The following is a 5,343-nucleotide window of genomic DNA, read 5'->3' on the forward strand; positions in this document are numbered from 1 at the left end:
AAGCCATGCACCCAATGAATTGGGCTACCTCTGGCAGAATGGGCCAGTCTCAGCACAGACTCCAGGACTGAGTGTGTCAGCCTCTGAGCCGTGTTAGAACAAAGGTCACCAGCTGAACAGTGCAGTGATGACAAACGTGAACAGTCCACTGCACAATGAAGATGCTGGGTCTGGCAATGCTTGGAATTTTCAGGTCTTCTCTGAGCAGGCTGCAGGAAGATCAGTGTGTGATGCTGATCTTGGGAGTGACCTTGGGAGAGCCTGGAACAGTCTACAGGAACATAGGACAGGGCAGGAGCTGGGACCAGGTTTTGGAGGCAGGAATGAATGGGAAGGTGGGAGGGAGCAAACTGCCCTGTCTAGAAAGAGCATAACCTGTACAGCATGGGTACCCACCCCAATAAGAACCCACTGCTGCTCCTCAAAGTCAAACCCAGTCACCACCACACCCAGCAGCCCTCCTCCCTTGAGGTAAAGTTCAATGAAAAGAACAGTGCTTACCACAGCCAGTCATAGAAACAGCAAAATGTCTGTGGCTGGTGAACAGGTAAATGAATGCAGGACATCCAAATAATGGACGATTATCAATGGAAGGACTGATCCACAGTGTGGCAGAGATCAGCCAACAATGCTCTGCAGAGTCAGAGGCCAGACCAGAGGTTCACACTGTGTGCTTCCATTTACAGAAAACGTATAAAATAGCAAAACTCAAAATGCAGGCCTTATGGCTTCCAGGGACTTTGAGGGAGGGGAAAGTTAGATGTGATGGTTTAATGAGTGTAGGGTTTTTTTCTAGATTGATGGAAACATTCTAGAATTAGCAGAGGCAGGTGCACAACATCGAGAATACACTCAATGACATTTAATTGTACATTTTATTTATTTTAGTTTTTATCTTGTTTGTTTTTGGAGACAGGATACTTCTCTGTAGCCAAAGCTGGCCTGGAGCTCACTCTGAAGCCAAAACTAGCCTCAAACTCAAACCATCCTCCTGCCTCAGGAATTATAAGCATGTGTCAGGACATTTGGTCTAATTGGGCACTTTAAAATAGTTTAAATTTGGATTTTGTTATATGAATTTTATCTCAATAAATTTTTAAGGTTTACTTTTTATTTTGATTTGTGTGTGTGTGTGTGTGTGTGTGTGTGTGTGTGTGTGTACCACCTGTGTACAGGTGCCCCCAGAGGCCAGAAGAGGGCATCAGATCTCCTGGAGCTAGAGTCACAGGCAGTTGTGAACTGCCCAACATTGGTGCTGGGAACAGAACTTCAGTTTTCTGGAAGACCAACAAGCAGTCTTAACTGCTGAGCCATGTCTCCAGCTCCCAAGATCAACTTATATTCTCTGTTTTGCTATGCTAGGCCTGACTCAGGAAGGCTCAGCTTGAATCTAGGTCTTACTGTGGAGTTCTCACACAGTGAAGTGTTTTTACTTGCCATGGTTTGATAGTACCTATGACATTCAAGAACAGAGGATAGCTCCCACCATCCTATAGCACACCTGGGAAAGCCTCCTGCTCCTCAGCCTCTTCAGTTAGAAGAACACACACCTCATATACAGCTCATCTTCTCTTAGGGCTGAGCACAGGCCAAGGAGGGGACTGAGGCTCTGCAGAGTCAATAGGAGAGTAGGCAGCTGGCTACTGGCAGAGTGAGACTGTAGCCTGGTGTACACTCCCCAGCCCCACTACTGACCCCACCAGGATGTGTGGGACACATTCTCTCTTCACTCACTCCTTTCACCCAATCTGATTCACTTCCTCCATGTGTCTTCTGGGAGAGGCACTGCACTAGCAATAACTGAGACAGGGTGCCCGCCATTGTGGACCTTCCTGTCTGAAACAGGGCTACTTGTTCACTGCCCTTCCCTGCCACCACCACCAAGCACCCAGTATCTGTTACTATGGCAATGTGATATGTCTCTGGTTTGTGGAGGGGGGGGAGTGTATGCACATGTATGTGTAGGTGCACATGCCCAGGTGTGTACATGTGTAGCAGAGGAGGATGTCAGGTGTCGTTCTATCACTTTCCACTTTATTCCCTTCTCTGTCTCCACCCCCCACAGCACTGGAGTTACCAGTACACATGTGGCCACACCTGGCTTTTTAACATGGGTGCTGGAGATTTGAACTCAGATCCTCATGCTTGTGCAGCAAGCACTTTTCCCCACTAAGTTATCTCCCCAGAGCTTGTTTCTTTATATGAATATGAAAATGTTTTGTGACCTGACACATGCTAGGTCATTTCATTTATTTCAACCTATAGTGCTGCCTAGGCATAGGATTCATAGAGTTACCCCAAAATATTGCAATTGTAAAAATTTATTTTAACAATTTTTATCAAGTTCTTCTGTTTTTATTTCTTTAAACTATGGAATCCCTTCCTGCCATAATATACTAATGACTGGGATTCTTGAAACTTGCTGTTTGTTTCCCATCTTATCCTTCTGAACCTGAAGCAAAACAGTGATTTGAATAAGTAATAAGTTAAACTAAATTGTACTTTAAAAGGAATCCTAGATGTCCTTCAGTGCAAATGCTTGACCAAAAAGGACTTAACATGCATGACAGAATGCATGAAACCCAGTGGAGTGTATGGGGAGCACAGAAGGGGGAGGGGGTCTAAATTTGATTAGGATCTATTATACGAAATGCACAACAACTCAATAAAAGTATTTTAAAAACAATAAACAACAAACTTTGATCAGAAAAAAAGAATCCTAGGTACAGGCAAGAGAGATAAATTCAGGTGTGATTTGATTCAGCACCTATCACTTTGGACGGTAGTCTGTCAGGCAACACACGTTGAAAAATTGTGCAAGAATTTCATACATAAATATGCATTTTGATCAAATCCACCTTCACTGCTTCCCTTCAATTCCTTCCATACATCCACCAGTACTTTTCCCTCCCAACTTCTTGTCCTCCTTTTTAAACCTACTGAGTCTACTTAGTGCTGTCAGTATGTGCATGGGTGTAGGTCATCCACTGGAACATGGGTAGCCTATCAGAGGCCACATTTGAAAAAAACAAAAACCCGGACTCTCCCTCCTCTTGCCATCATTTGTCAATAGCCCCTCAGCTACAGATGGGACTCCTAAGCACCTTCACTCAACCATACTGGAATTTTGGCAGGCTCGATCCCACTGTGCAGATCTTGTCCGTGCAGTCACAGCTGTGCTGCATTCGTGTGAGCAATAAAGCTGTCATGTCACAGCAATGTCCCTGTCATGACCAGAAAACACTGTTTCAGCAGTCCTCTACTACCTCTGGTGCTTACAATCTGACCAAATAGACAGGACCAGAAAAGAATTTCCCCATGTCATATAACTGTCAAAACACTAAATATACAAAACAAAGAAAGAATATTGAAAGCTGCAAGAGAGAAAGACCAAGTCACATATAAAGACAGCCTTATTTGAATAGCAGCTGATTTTCAATGGAGACTTTAAAAGTCAGAAGGGTTTGGGCAAATTTACTACAACTTCTGAAAGACCACAGATACTATACCAAGCAGAAAAGCAAAACTTTCCATGATAAAAACAGATAAAGGAATTTATAGCCCCCAAGGCAGTCCCACAGAGGTTACTGGAAGGAATATTTCACTCTGAAGAAAAGGATAAGCATCCCTAAGAGGTGGCAGGATAAAAAACCTGTTAGGTCAGTGATCAAACAAAGGAGGACTAAGAAAACAAACAGCACAACATCAACAAAATGGCAGGAATCAATATACATCTTTCAACAATAATTTTGAACGTTGATGGTCTCAATCCCCAATCAAAGACAAAAATTAGAATAATAAATTTTAAAAATAGGACCTGTCATTTTGCTGTCTCAAAGAAACACATTTCCCCACCAAAGATAAAGAACTACCTTAGAGTGAAAGGATGGACCAAGGTTCTCCAAGCAGATAGAACCAGGAAATGAGCAGGCCTTGCTAATCTAATATCTGACAAAATGACTCGAAACCAAAACTAATCAGAAGAGATAAAGAATGTAACTTCATACTGATCAAGGGAACAGTGGCACCAAACTTGTGTGCACACAACTTCATAAAAGCAAATCTTGCCATACACAAAGCAACAGATTAGCCCCAACATGTTAAGAGTAGGAGACTTCAATACCCCACTTTTACTAATAGACAGATCATCTGTACACAAAATGAACAGAGAGACAATAGTGTTAACTGACATCATATAGATCAAATGGGCCTGGTAGATGTCTATAAAACATTCCATACAAACATTAGAGAGTACACATCTTCTCAGTACTCCATAGAACTTACACTAAAATAAACCACATATTGGTACAAAAAGTATGTCTCAGAAAATACAGGAAAATTAAAACAACCCTTTGCATTTTATCTGACTGTAAGGAATAAAACTATCAAGAGCAATAGAAACCACAGAATATATTTCTTGACTTAAGAGAGCACCTTAGTTAGAGATAATTGGTTGTTCACCTCTGTCCTGATTTGTTTCTCCATTGCTGTGACAAAACACTCTGACCACTACCAACTTGGGGAGGAAAGGGTTTGTTCGGCTTACATCTCCCAGGTCACAGTTCATCAGGGGCCCCAAGGCAGGAACTCAGGGTAGGAACCTGAAGGCAGGAGTTGGAGCACAGGCCATGGAGGAACGCTATTTACGGCCTTGCTCCCCTGGCCCCTGCTCAGCCTGCTTTCTTATGCAAAACAGGCCCACCTGCCCAGGGGTGGCACCACCCACAGTGGTCTGGGCCCTCCCAAATCACTCATCAATCAAAAAGATGCCCCACAGACATGGCCATAGGCCAGTCCTATGGAGGCAATTCCCCAATTGAGGCTCCCTCAACCCAGGTGTGTTAAGTTGACACTAAAGCTATCCAGCACAACCTCTTTATTTAACATGGAGCATCTTACAACCAGGAAGGGACTGTGCCCTCAGCTCAGCTTACCCAGTGGTGGATGAGGTTACAAGAGAGGAGGTGCTCAGATATCAAGTGGGGGGAGGGGAGTGCACTGTGTGAGGCAGGGAGTAGCTGGTCCAACCTCAGGGCCAACAGCAGATATCCACATGGAAACCCCAAATTCCCAATTCTACGAAGATCCTCACTTCTTAACGTCTGATCATGGCACCTAAATATCTGGGCAAGGATGGACACTGTACGCATTCCTCCTTGGCTGATCTTGAATGACTCACTTGCTCTTTCACTCCATGTCAATCATAACCTGTGCATTAGGTGGGGGAATGTCTTTAGCTGGACTGAAGATAGGACTCAAATCTTCTTTAGCCTGGGTCATGTGGAGGAGCACCATGTGAGAGTGCTGGAAATGAAAAAGGACCATGAGCTAGGTCAGCTATCA

The sequence above is a fragment of the Nannospalax galili genome, unplaced genomic scaffold, assembly GCF_000622305.1.
Source record: "Nannospalax galili isolate Female #2095 unplaced genomic scaffold, S.galili_v1.0 scaffold627, whole genome shotgun sequence".
Classification (NCBI taxonomy): Eukaryota; Metazoa; Chordata; class Mammalia; order Rodentia; family Spalacidae; genus Nannospalax; species Nannospalax galili.